A 13,882-nucleotide genomic window follows, 5' to 3' on the forward strand; every position below is an offset into this window, starting at 1 on the left:
GTGGATGGGACCACAGAGGCAGTGAGGGGCAGAGGACTGAAGCCAGTATTCAGGTCAAAGGGCAGGCTGCTGGGCTGCCTCCCAGAGTGGAGTTGATGGTGTTAGTTGGAGCTGAATTCTGGTTAGGCACCCATAGCTGGAGCTGTCCATGCCCTGACCACAGGTTTGAGCAAGGCAGCATGAGTGGACGTGCACACACCAAGTGGAGGTGCTGGAGTTCCTGCCAAGTGTGTCTGAGATGCTTAGGATTAGAATCTATTATTGGCCTCTGTCTGGGTGCTTAGTAACTGTGTTCAATTAAAGAAAATGGGGCTAGGAGGAATTCAAAAAGGCCCAGGTACATGTACATCCACATACCCGGTAAACCAAGGATGGGTGCCCGCCACAGCCCATACTCCAACCACACATGTGCATAGGACCCAGTGTCCTCTCATAGGGCTGACCACAGCCCTGCCCCAGCAGGCCTCACTGCCAACCTCTTCCTGGCTTCACTGGGTCTGAAACACAGGAGAGTGGGGTCTGGGATGCAGCTCCAGGTGGGCATGCACGAACTGCTGTGAGGCATGGCTTGGCCAGGGTTTTCTGTGGATTCTGTCTGGACCAGGAATTAGCACGGACATTCACACTCACACTGGTTCTGTCAACTTCAGGTCCTCGGTTTCCTTGGCCTTAGAACGGGAATAATGAGGCTGTTGTGAAACTCACAGAGGATACAATCTCAAGAACTGTAAATACTGTAGGAGACAAACAAGGAACTGATAGTCACAGAGGACAGGGCCATCCCCTGGGGTAAGGGTGGGGCTGAACGGGGAGGGCAGGTCCCAGGCTGGCAGGCATGCGTGATCTGGGATTTACCTAAGATTTATAAAAACTCAAGAAAGTCAACAACAAAATAGACCATCCAGTTTAGAAATGGGCAAAGGACATGAACAGGCAACCTTCAAGCGGGAAAATTCAAATGGCCAAAAAGTACACACACACAAAATGCTCAGGTTTTCTCTAGTCATTGGGGAAATGCAAATAAAAAACCACAATAAGGTGTCACCTTACACCTTACAGTTAAAATGGCTATAATCCAAAAGTCAAAAAACAACAAATGCTGTAAAGGATGTGGGGCAAAGGTACTGCAGTCCACTGCTGGTGGGAGTGTAAACTAGTGCAGCCATTACAGAAGACAGTATAGAGAGACCTCAGAGATGCAAATTGCATCTACCATGTGACCATTCCACTCCTGGGAGTTTACCCAAATGAAATGAAATCAGCATATGAAAGATTATAGCAGGTCAACTCACAATAGCTAAGGTATAGAATCTACCCAGACACCCATCAATTGATGGCCATGCAAAGCAAATGTGATACATGTAGTCTGTGGAATAGTACTCAGCAAAAAAAAAAAAGGAAATCTGGTCTTTTGCAACTAAATGGATGTAATTAGAAGACATTATGCTGGGCCTGACACAGTAGCCTAGTGCCTAAAGTCCTTGCCTTGCATGTGTCAAGATCCTGTATGAGTGCCAGTTTGTGTCCCAGCTGCTCCACTTCCCATCCAACTTCTAATCTCGGCAGCCTCGCTTCCCATCCAGCTCCCTGCTTGTGGCCTGGGAAAGCAGTTGAGAATGTCCAAGGCCTCGAGACCCTGTACTAGTGGGAGACCCAGAAGAAGCTCCTGGCTCCTGACTTCAGATCGGCTCAATTTTGGCTGTTAATAGCAACTTATGGAGTGAATCAGTGGACAGAAGATCTTTCTCTCTGTGTCTTCTCTCTGTAAATCTGTCTTTGTAAATAAATAAATAAGTCTTTTTAAATAAAAAGTTAAAAAAAAAAAAAGCAGGCCCAGCATGGTGGCCTAGAGACTAAAGTCCTCGCCTGGAGCACACTGGGATCCCATACAGGCGTTGGTTCTAATCCCAGCGGCCCCACTTCCCATCCAGCTCCCTGTTTGTGGCCTGGGAAAGCAGTCGAGGACAGCCCAAAGCCTTGGGACCCTGCATCCGTGTGGGAGACCTGGAGGATGCTCCTGGCTTCAGATCGGTGCAGCTCTGGCCATTGTGGCCACTTGGGGAGTGAATCATTGGATGAAATATCCTCTTGTCTGTCCTCCTCTTTGTAAATTTGACTTTCCAATAAATAAGTAAATAAATCTTTAAAAAAGCCACAGTGGTTGAATGAAATAAGCCAGTTCCAAAAAGGGGATCTACAGTAACCAATACACAAAGCTCAAAGAATGCAACCTATGTTCCCAATGCAGTAGCACAGTGACTAAAATCCTCTCCTTGCACATGCCAGGATCCATATGGGTACCAGTTCTAATCCTGGCCACCCTGTTTCTCAACCAGCTCCCTGCTTGTGGCCTGGGAAAACAGTTGAGAGTTGAGTTGGCCCAACTTGGAGTCCTGCACCCATGTGGGAGACCCAGAAGAAGCTCCTGGCTTCGGATTGGGTTATCTCCGACTGTTGTGGCTACTTCGAGAGTGAACCGGTGGAAGGAAGCTCTTCCTTTCTGTCTCTCTCTCTCCTCCTCTCTGTATATCTGACTTTCCTAATAATAATAATAATAATAATAATCTTTAAAAAAAAAAGAATGTACCTACAGGTGTGAGAGTAACATTCTGGAATTTGATTATACATACAGCCTTTTTTTTATAAGCCAAGGAATAGTAGTTGTTTTGATTTGATTTTTAATTTTTTGTTATTATTTTTACTTGTCATGCACTAACATTATTATCTAATGGAGTATCAAATATATTGGAAAAACTAAGTACGTAAAATCTGAAGAGAAGTGCACACAGCATGTCTGTTCCACAGCATGGGAGAGTGAATGAGGAACAGTGTGCGTGTGAATGGGTGTGAGAGACAGTGAGACAGTGAGACAGTGAGAATGAGAGACAGAGTGGGAAAGTTCGAGTGTGATGGGTACCACTGGTTGACACCTACCACTCCCTTGTCAGTCCCACACCCCTCCCTTCCAACCTCTTCCTGTGCCATTAAGCCAATTGAAAGCAGAAATGGCTTCTGGAGGCCTTGCACACCCGGACACCCTCCCCTCCTGCCTCCTACCATGCTGCTTAGGTTAATTAACTACACAAAACTTTGGGCTCCGACAGCCCCCTTCCTGCCTCGTGCCACTTAATTAATTGAATGTTTTGTACTTTCTGGGGAGATTGTGTTTGTGCCAAATGCCTTTCAATCTGATTGGAGGATGAGAGCTTAAAAATCCCTCACTGTGGCCACCCAGGCAGTGGCTCCTGAATGTAGCAAGAGCTGCTGTGGTCAAACTTGGCCAATTAAGACTCCTAACACACTACCCTTGAGTCCAGCGCGCTCTCTCTCTCTCTCTCTCTCTCTCTCTCTGAAACATGAGAACAAAAGCAGGAGAGTAAGTGTGAAGCTTTGTGTATGAGGAAAGTGTGTGAAACACCATGGGAATCAGTATGAGAGTACAAGTGGGAACAGCATGAGGCTGCCTTTAGACTCTGGTGCGGTTTCCAGGGGAAGCAGAAGGTGCTGGAGCCGAGGTGCATCCCTGGCTGGCCATCCTGGTACTGGTGGAACCCAGGCACACCTCTTTCTGATCATCCCCACCCTGCACTCCAGGGCCGGACCCCAACCTGTCTTTCCCCTGCCACAATCTGCCTCCCTTGCCTGCCCTGACCCCACAGAGCACAAGTACAGAGAGACAGACCTCCCTCTGCCCAGGCCCAGGCCCCCATGCTGGGCCCTGACACCAGGCAGCTCTCAGAGCCCAGCCCAGCTGCCCAGAGGCCACAGGAATGTCCCTGTGGGTTTGGCCAGGGCACCGCTGGCCACTTGTTCCCTGGCTCCAGGGCACTCTGGACTTTCTGTGGGTCTCAGTTTTCTTAGACATTCCTTGCAGCCTAGGGGCAGCCCCTGGTTGTTGCCCGTACCCAACCCAACCAGCAAGGTGGCCAGGGTGCAGGGAAGAAGGGACTCCTACAAGGATCATTGGGGTCCCTGTGGCAGAACAGGCCTGGTCAGGGCAGCAGGATGAAGGGGAGGGCATGGAGCAGAATTGATGCTGTAGGGCAGGGCAACCTGTGCTGGACAGAAGGGCAGCTATGCCAGAGACAGTTGTGGGACAGGCTCTACACTCAGCAGGTACATCCCTAGTCTGACCTCCGGAAGGCCAATATGGCCTCATTAGAATCTATGTGGGGCACAGGTCAGAGCAGGCATCCGGCCGAGTCCCTGCTTGGCGCCCAGCCTCTGGCGCAGCCCATAGACCACACTGTGTAGACAGCCTTCCTTTCACCAGCTCATTTATGATTCCTTTTCCACCTCTCCAGCCCTTTACCACCACTGCTTAAAATATTGTTCAAACAGAAAAAGCCAACCACAGTTGCAAACCAAACCTAAAGTTAGTCCAGAACGTGGGAGCAGTCAGGGAAATTGCCGGGGCTCAGGCAGGACTGTGGGAGGAAAGACCTCGGCCACAGAGACAGCCTGTCCTGTGGGACCCTGCTGAGGTCCATGGGACAGCAGGGTGCACAGACCAGCCTGGGCCAAGGCGTGCCAGCATAGGCAGCACAGGGACAGCAACTGCTCAGGAGGCTGGCCAAACACCCACACTTGGATGGTCTCCAGGCACAAAGGGGATGGAGAGAGATTGACACTCCATCAAAGTTGGGCCACAGGGGCCCGACAAGATGGCTTAGTGGCTAGATCCTCACTGTGCATGTGCCAGGATCCCACATGAGCACCAATTCGTGTCCTGGCTGCTCTACTTCCCATTCAGCTCCCTGCCTGTGGCCTGGGAAGGCAGTAGAGGATGGCCCAAAGGATTGGGACCCTGCACCTGCGTGGGAGACACGGTTCCAGCTCAGCTCCAGTTGTTGCGGCCACTTGGGGAGTGAACCAGCAGATGGAAGATCTTTCTCTCTGAATCTCCTTCTCTCTGGAAGGCTGCCTTTCCAATAAAAATAAATACGTATGAAAACAAACAACAACCTGGGCGCAGTGAAGGGGAAAGATGCTGATGTCACCCAGGAGTGTGCCCCCGTGCGAGACCTCAGGGGACAGCATCATAGTGCATACAGCTATTTCAAGGAATGCCTGGCCAGGCAGCCTGGCGAGGTGGGAGCCCTGTCCCCAGGGCCTCAGGTCACACTCAAGCCTCCTCCCTGCAAACCTGCCCATGGCTGCTCTCTTCTCCCTAACCCCTTGTAAAGTGGCCCACAGGGCAGGATGAGGGTGATCCAGCCAGGGCAGCCCTCTGAGGGGCTGTTGCGGAGGGACTGGGCTGGAGAGCATTTCTGCGACAACCCTACATGAGGACACCAGGCTGCAGGGTGAGGACAGGGCCTGGCACATGCCTGAAGCCAGCAGGTATTGCTAAACCACCACCAGCAAGGGAAAGCCGGCTTTCTTCCGATAGAAATAATCAGGGGATGGGAACTGTGGCCTGCCAGCTGCCTGCTCACAGGGCCTGAAACCACACTGGCCCAGGAGGAACCAGATGAGGCAGGTGCTTGGCTCCCTGAAATCCTAGGGGAGCCCTGCCAGGCATAGATGGGATGGAGAGAGGCTATGCGCTGTACAGACACTCAGAACCAGCAAGTCCTGCCCAGACAGGATGGGCGAAGCCACCAGAGCCCCCAGCAAGCTTCACACCAGCCCAGCCCAGGCCTGCCCAGCCCGTCCAGGCCTTCTCCAACCCCTGCCCAGTGTGTGCCGAGGACTTGCCCAGGCCCAGCTCAGGCCTTCTCCAGCCCTGCCCAGTTTCTGCCCAAGCCCTCCCCAGCGTCTGCCTAACACCTGCCCAGGCCCACAGGCCCTGCCCAGGCCTTGCCCAGGCCCAGTTCAGGCCCAGTACAGCCCTGACCAGTTTCTGCCTGGGCCCTGCCCAGCCCCTACAAGAGGACCTGTAGGTTCTGTGCAGAGCTTCCTTGCTCCAAGTGGCTCCTTCCCCACCGACCCTGCCCCATCCCAAGTGCTAGGCTGAGGCAAGCATCCATTCCTCCGGTCTCCAGGCAAAGGACGTGTAGTTTGAGTCCCACCTCAGCACCAGGGCTCAGTCTGGCCCTTACCCCTGGCTGCCCTCCAGACTGCCCAGCATGTGGCTTGGCCCCATCTGCCCTGGATGCCTATCCACTCTTGCATTCAGTTCACTCCACAGGAACTTCCCATGAACCCACATGCCTGCCTCTTCACCAGATCTAACCCATTCTTGCCTTACCATGTGCCTGGCTCAGCCATGGAACTTAGAAGACTGGCTAGTTGTCACACAGCAGCCTCGACCCTGGACAGGGCTCAATGGGACATGGGGAAAGAATGTGTGTATGTGTGTATGTTACATGTCGGGGGGAGATGTCATCGCTCCACATGTGCACATATGTGTGGTCATGTTCAGGCAAGGGGTGGGGGCTATAAAGGCCAAAAAAGAGGGGACGACATCACAGCCACATGTGGATGGGCTTGGCAGCTGCACAGGAAATGGACATGGGCCAGGGAAGGCCATTTCCACGTGGAGTGGTCATAGCACGGTAGGGTTCAGGTCCTGCAGCCTGGGAGGTGGAGCTGCATGTCCACATCTGCATGTCAGACAGATACACAGCTGGAGGGAAGGCCGATGGCAGCCAGACACAGCCCTGGACTTCGGTGGGAAGGCGGCTGAGAGCAGCCTTGTGTGGACTTTTTTTTCCTAATCCATTGCCAGGCAACAGTTGTATCTGGCCCACGTTGCTCCCACTCGTCACTGTGTGCCATGTGAGCCATGCCAGAATCAGATGACCAGCTGCTGACACATAGGAACTTGGTAGAAGCGCACCTGTGCCTAGTGGGTGGGCTACCCCAGGGCTTTCCTGGCAGGTGGGGTCCAGGTGAGAGGGGCAGTACTGGAAGCTGGTGCACAGCAGGTGGGGTGTGCCTCCCGCCTTCCCTCAGGGCAGAACCCAATGCCATTGTCAGCACCCCTGTGGTGATTAGGGGCAGGGGACACCAAGCCATCCCAGGGTCTTGACACCTTGTGGGTGCCATGGCCCCAGCCTGCAGGGGCAGAGTCAGGGGTGCCACCAGCCCAGTGAGCCATGAGCTTCCCTGGTTCGTGTGGAGTAGAAATGCGTGGCTGCATTTACAACAGACATTTCATCAGGGTTTAGAGTTGGGGAGCAGGTGGGACAGGACACAGCTGTGAGGCTGCTGGTGGTGTATGCTGGGCAGGCTGGGCTAGGGCCCCAGGAAGGCCACAGCATCACCCAAACCAGCAGCCAAGGGGGCACCAGACAAGGACGTGATGGCCCTGCTACAGGCACTGGACAACAGTGTGGTGCTGTCTAGAGGTCATGGGGAGGAGGAGGGAGCTTGGCCAGTCACGAAGCCCACCTCCTGCACTCAGTAGCACAGCCCCTCCCTGGTTGACTGGCAGGACTGAGTAAGCTCTGGCAGTGACAAGCACCAGCCCCTGGGCACAGAAGCCCCCAGTACCCCATGCTTCCCAGTGCTGTGTACAGCAGGACCACCCATCCCAGGCAGGCCTGGACCCTCTGCCCAGCCACAAAGCCCTGGCAGCAGGGAACACAGGTCCTGGTAGACTTCCTGGCGTTCATTGTCTCCTGCAGGGCAGTGGAGCCACAGCTGCTCTGTTCAGGAGCCAACACGCCGGGCCTGAACTTGGGACCCCTGCGGGCGAACATTCCTCTCTGCAAAGCGGCCCCTCCCTCCTAGGTTCTGGCCCAGCCTAACCTCCAGCAGGCCAGCCAGAGGGGCCGGGTGGGATCACAGCACCTTCAGCTGTAAAACCTGCTTCCTGTCCCTGCAGAGGATGGAGGGCCCCTCCTGCCTCCACTGGCTACCCCAGCCCCAGGCACACAGTGTGTGGGGGCTGGGGGCCCCAGCCCACCCAAGAGCCATATGAGCTAATGTCTGCTGGAGCCTCACTGCTCACAACCCGGATGTGAGGTGAGAGGTGATGACGGTCTGTTTAGGAATGTGCTGCCCAATTAAACCAACCTCCCAGGTGGCCCAGCAGGTGCCAGGACGCCTGCTCCAGGACCAAGCTGGAGTGGTGCACTGAGCCTGCCATGTCCTGGCCCTGTGTCCCAGGCCTGGAGCTGTGTAATGTGAAGGCCTCAGGCTAGTACAGCACAGAGCCTGCTGGGCCCCAGCCTGGTGCGAGGACCTGGAACTTGGCTCTCATGCCTCCTGATGCCCCACAGGCTCAGCCCTGCTGTCACAAGGTCTGGGCAAGGGCATTGACGGAGGCCACGGGGAAGTGGGCCCTTGGTCAAGCTCAGCACAGCAGCTGGACTTGGAAGACCAGGGCACAAGGGGGCAAGGTGTGGCAGTTGGCCTGCCTGGATCAGGACTCTTCGGCACTCCAGAACCACACCCTGTCAAGGCCAGCAGAGCTGTGGGGGTCTTTCCCCTCAAGAAACAGGCACTCTGAGGGCAGGGAGCCCTGCTCAGTTTCCTGCCTCACAGCCACAAGAAGGCTGCCCACCACCTGCTCTGCAGAAGTTTCAAGGACAGGGTACCCAGGCCCGCCACGCACAAGTTGCAGGGCAGCCGCCTCACCAGGCACGGTGGTAGGACTGCAAACGGCCGCGTCTGGGCAGCAACCCGGGCCCTGCGGACAGGATGCCCCCTGCCCGGGAACGAGCGGCGAGCCCAGGTGCACACCTTGGGGGGACCAGCCGGCTGCCAGCTCCAGGCCCGCGGCTCCAGACCAGGCAGGGCGCACGGCCCTGGCCTCCGGTTCTCTTCCGCCCTCTAGCAGCCAACAGGAAGCACGACAGCTAGCGGCCCCAGGAAGCCAGGGTTGTGGAGAACGCCTGCGCGAGCGTCTCGCCGTTAACCGCCTCTGCGCCTGCGCCTGCGCACCGGTACCCTGTGCGATTGCAAAGGCCTGCTGCAGGTGCTGGGGGCGGCAGGGAAGGAAGCTGCAGGCTTGCAAGGCCGCTGGGCTACTCCGGGAGTGGGAATCGCCCAAGCTTATGCTAATTTGCGCTTGTTGCCCGGAGGTTTCCTCGAGAAGGGTGGACACGAGGCTGGACATAGAGAGACAGGGCCTGCCCTGCAGTGTCGTGGGGTTGGGCGGACTGTAGAAATCAGGTGGACGTGATCAAGTGCCCCTCGGGATACCACAGGCCTCCGTGGACAGGGATGCGACCTGGTGTCCCTCAGGTAGATCTTAATGGGCAGACACAGGTCCTAGTGTTGCTAGGATAGGCTCTTGTGACTGTGACCTCACTTTGAGGCTTGGATTTTCCTGCTCTGTCCAGCGCTCCGGACATGGTACACTCTGACGCAGTCTACTCTGAGAATCGGAAACTCTGACTTATACCCCATGGCAGTGCCCAGCCTGTCCAACCAGGTCCACTACATGAACACTGTGGTCGGCCTCAAACACCGTCAGGACATGCCCCATCCTAACCACAGTGTGCTGTGGAGGGGGAGGGCTTTGGGAGGTCAGCATCTGTGCCCTCTGCCCTCTGTGACACTACTTCCTTGGAAGGACCTGGCTGAGGCAGAATCCTTGACCAACTTTGTGACCGTGAGCTGCAGTATGCGTGGGGAGGTGGGGAGGAGGGGTGAGGGAGGAGAGGTGGTTGGGGAGGCATCCGCCAGGCCTTGCCGTACAGTATGTGTGGGGAGGTGGGGAGGAGGGGTGAGGGAGGAGAGGTGGTTGGGGATGCATCCGCCAGGCCTTGCCATACAGCTGGAAGCTCTTCGTGGCCTTGTCGACAGGGGAGCTGTTCTCTTTACACTTTTGTGTCATCCACACCCACTACACAGCCCACAGCAGTGTTGAAATAGGGTAGATTTCACAGCCCAGAACCAAATCTGGTGCCGTTTAGTGTAGGAAGGAAAAGGCTGTGGGACAGGATGGCACATGCACTGAGCTGGGAGGGAACCGAGCTCAGTGAACTGCAACAATGTGGCATCCTACAGGTTTCACCCACATAGGACTGGGTAGCCCTCGGACCTGATGGCCAGCAGAACAAAAACTCTAGTAGAGGCACATCAGGTGGCAAAAGCTTTAAGACTGCAGGGACAAATAGTGAGCTGCACATACACTGAGCTGGGAGCGCACTCACTGAGCTCAGTACATTGCACTAGCCCCACAGGGAAAATAATACTGACTTTGGCATCGTATGGGTCAAAATAGGTCCATGTGGCCCTCAGACCTAATGGCCAACAGCTTCTGGCAAGATCAATACCACCAACAACTTAGCTATATAGGACACCTGGTGTCTCCCTAATCCTGGGACCTGCTCCAAACGGAAGTAGGAGAAAGGCTGTACAGACAACAGTTCAGCCTCAACACGTATCACAGGAGGTGGAGAGTGATGATCCAGGAGCTGGGGCTACAGAGACCATGGTGGAAGTCTAACATAAGAACCCAGACCTGGAACTCGTTGGAGGGAGTGGCACAAGTGACTGCAAACAAAGAGCCATGTACCAATCACAATAAGAGAAATCAAATAGTAGACCTATGGGTGACACAGCTTAGAAACCTGCCCCAAGGAGAAGAATCTGCAATGACCAAGAGCAAAAAAGAAGAGATGCAGGCACAATGAATATTACTGAAAACTCCCCTGCAAAGGAGCAAGTCTTTGCCAACCTCAGAGTTAACTGAGGAATACACTGAGAAAATGGGGGATAAGATTTCAAAACACTTGTTATAAAGCTTCTTATTAACAATGAGAAAAGTGTAAGGCAGGCGTTCAAGGAATTTAAGGAATATGTCACACAGGAAATGAATCAAATGAAAGCTGATATATCAAAAATTAAGAATACAATGGAGCAAATTAGGGCCCGGCGGCGTAGCCTAGCGGCTAAAGTCCTCGCCTTGAACGCCCCAGGATCCCATATGAGCGCCGGTTCTAATCCTGGCAGCTCCACTTCCCATCCAGCTCTCTGCTTGTGGCCTGGGAAAGCAGTCGAGGACGGCCCAAAGCTTTGGGACCCTGCACCCTTGTGGGAGACCTGGAAGAAGTTCCTGGTTCCCGGCTTCAGATCGGCGCAGCACCGGCTGTTGCGGCTCACTTGGGGAGTGAATCATCGGATGGAAGATCTTCCCCTCTGTCCCTCCTCCTCTCTGTATATCTGACTTCGTAATAAAAAAAAAATAAATAGATCAATCTTTAAAAAAACAAACAAAAAAACCCACAAACAAACAAAAAAAAGAATACAGTGGAGCAAATTAAAAGTACAGTAGAGAGCCTCCAAAATAGAATGGGAAACAGAATAAAGAATCTCAGAATTGGAGGATATTTCCTGTCACCAGGGGGAAACAAACAAAAAGCTAGAAGCACAACTGGGTCAAGCTAAAAAAAAAAAACTATTCAGGAACTGAAAGACACTATTAAAAGGCCAGATATAAGAGTTATGGGAGTCCCAGAAGGTGCAGAAAGAGAAGCTGGGTTTAAAAATGTATTTAACGAAATAATAAGGGAAATTTTCCCTAATCTAGAGAAAGAATTGAGAAACAACATCCAGGAGTGGCACGGAACTCCCAACAGGGTTGACCAAAAGTGATCTTCATCAAGACACATGATAATCAAGCTCTCTTCAATTGAACATAAGGAAAAGATCCTTAAATGTGCACATAAAAAAATCAGTTGACATATAGAGGAATGGCAATCAGACTCCCAGGAGATCTCTCACAGGAAACTCTGCAGGCCAGAAAAGAATGGAGTGGCATATTCCAGATTCTAAAATCAAAAACTTGTCGGCCCAGGACAACATACCTAGCAAAGCCTTCCTTTCTCCTTGAAAATGAAATAAAATTCTTCCACAGTAAAGAAAGCTTTAAAGGATATGCCTCTTCTACAACTGCCCCCACAAATGATACTCAAAGATGTTTTCTTGATAGAGGAGTAGCACCCATCAAAACCAAAGACAAATGTGAAGAACATCGCAGTAAAATAACAACAGAAGACTAAATCAATGAACAACCCATTGCTAAAATGACAGGACCAAATTACCACCCACTCATATTAACACTGAATGTAAATGGCTTAAACTCATAAATCAAACATCATAGATTAGTAGACTGGATTAAAAAGTAAAACCCATGTATTTGTTGCCTATAGGAGACATAACTCACCAACAAAGATCAGCGGAAACTATCTCATGGATTTTGACTCTTGTTTTTAGCGTAATCACTTCAAAACATTTTCTTTGCCATTAAATTCTTCACTGACTCAGATCATACAGTAGCATCATTTTCTTCAGGAAGGTTCTTAATTTTCTTTTTCATTTCTTCAGTGACACATTAGTGATTCAGTAGCATGTTATTTAACTTCATGGTGTTTTTAATTTCTTTTTCCTTCCTGTTGTTGATTTTGTTTTGTGACTTTTTGTTTAAGTGGATATATAGTAACTGTGTATTGGAAACTATCATGCCCAGTAGCATGTTATTTAACTTTATGGAGTTTTTAATTTATTTTTTTCTTACTTTTGTTGATTTTGTATTTTGGCTTTTCATTTAAGGGGATGTGTAGCAACTGCATAATGGAGTCTATCATAATCATAGCCAGATGTGAAGATACAATGCAGTATACACCTCTACTTCCAGATCAAAGATAGACTCGCAATGAAACTGCTAACTATATCTTGACAACAGGATGCTGGACTCTCTGCCATTGTCCATGCCCATAATGATGGACATATGACTATTTATGAAGAACTATATTATAGTAATAATATAGGGAAACTCAGTGGTGGGGAGGGGGTAAGGAAAATCCCAGGGCTTATGAAATTATCATAAAATGATAATAATTTTAAAAAGAAGTAAAAAAGTTCTATACTAAATAATAATGGTAATAATAATAATAATAATAGAATCAAAACAGATCCACGGTGCAGGACCTGTACTTGTGTGTGAGGGGGAGCCTGAGGCTGGCTGCCCGGCCTCAGGGACCTGAGGCTGCCTGGTCCCCTGAGGACCTGACAGCTGTGGGGTTCCCCGGCTTGCTCTGGGCGCACACCCTGTGTCCAGACTTGCAGTGAGCACCTGAGTGTGCCCCCCCCACACACGGTCACATGATCCCTGTGAAACTGGGAACAGAGGCCATGACCTCTGTGTCACCTTAGGGGTGGCAGGTGGCAGAGTCTGTGCAGGTGTTTGGAGTGTGAGGGGATTCTGACCAGGTTTACCAGGAATGCTCCTGGCCACTCTGCCCCTCAATCCTGATGGCAACAGATTCTCTCCCACCTTTGCCAACAGCTGCTGTGCCTGTGTTGTGTGGAAATCAGCCAGCTGCACTGCGGGCATGTGTGTCCTGGCCAGGCACAAGATGTATGTGCAGTTCATGGCATTTGCCTTCTGAACTTGCAAGAAATTGGGACATCTTCTTGCTTATTCCATCTCAAAACAAGAGTCAGTCAGATTACTTTCTCCTAGGACTTCAGTGAAATCTCTCATGCTGGTCTCATGGCCTAGTGCTCCTTGGAGAAGCACCACCACATGGCCTGTGGGGCTGATTGTCCTGGCAGGAACAGCAGTGCTTGCTCAAGAATGGCCGGCAACGCTGCCCACAGAGCTTGCCTGTGGTGCTGGGGCCGAAGTAGCTGAGCCGCATGGTGCCTCTGTGCCTGGCAGCAACCACAATGGGATGGGACCTTGCTCCCTCTTCCATACGCCCAGATGAGCTTCTTTTCTCTGGGGAGCCCCCATTGCTCTCAGCTGGACCCCATGTTCTGGCTCACCTGTTCTGGCTGCTGGGGGCTGGCATGGCCTCTTGTCCCAGTGGAGGCTCCTTGGATTGTGGCTCTTCCTGGCTTCCTGCCTGGAGCTCTGAGGGCAGGTCCTCCGGGAGTGGTCTGGGGTGCCTGTTTCCCTCCTGCTGCTGGTGCCATAGCTAGTCTCACACTCAGATCTTTTCGTCTGTGGATGCTGACACTGCTGAGTAATCCATAA

The sequence above is a fragment of the Ochotona princeps genome, chromosome 27 (genome assembly GCF_030435755.1).
Source record: "Ochotona princeps isolate mOchPri1 chromosome 27, mOchPri1.hap1, whole genome shotgun sequence".
Classification (NCBI taxonomy): domain Eukaryota; kingdom Metazoa; phylum Chordata; class Mammalia; order Lagomorpha; family Ochotonidae; genus Ochotona; species Ochotona princeps.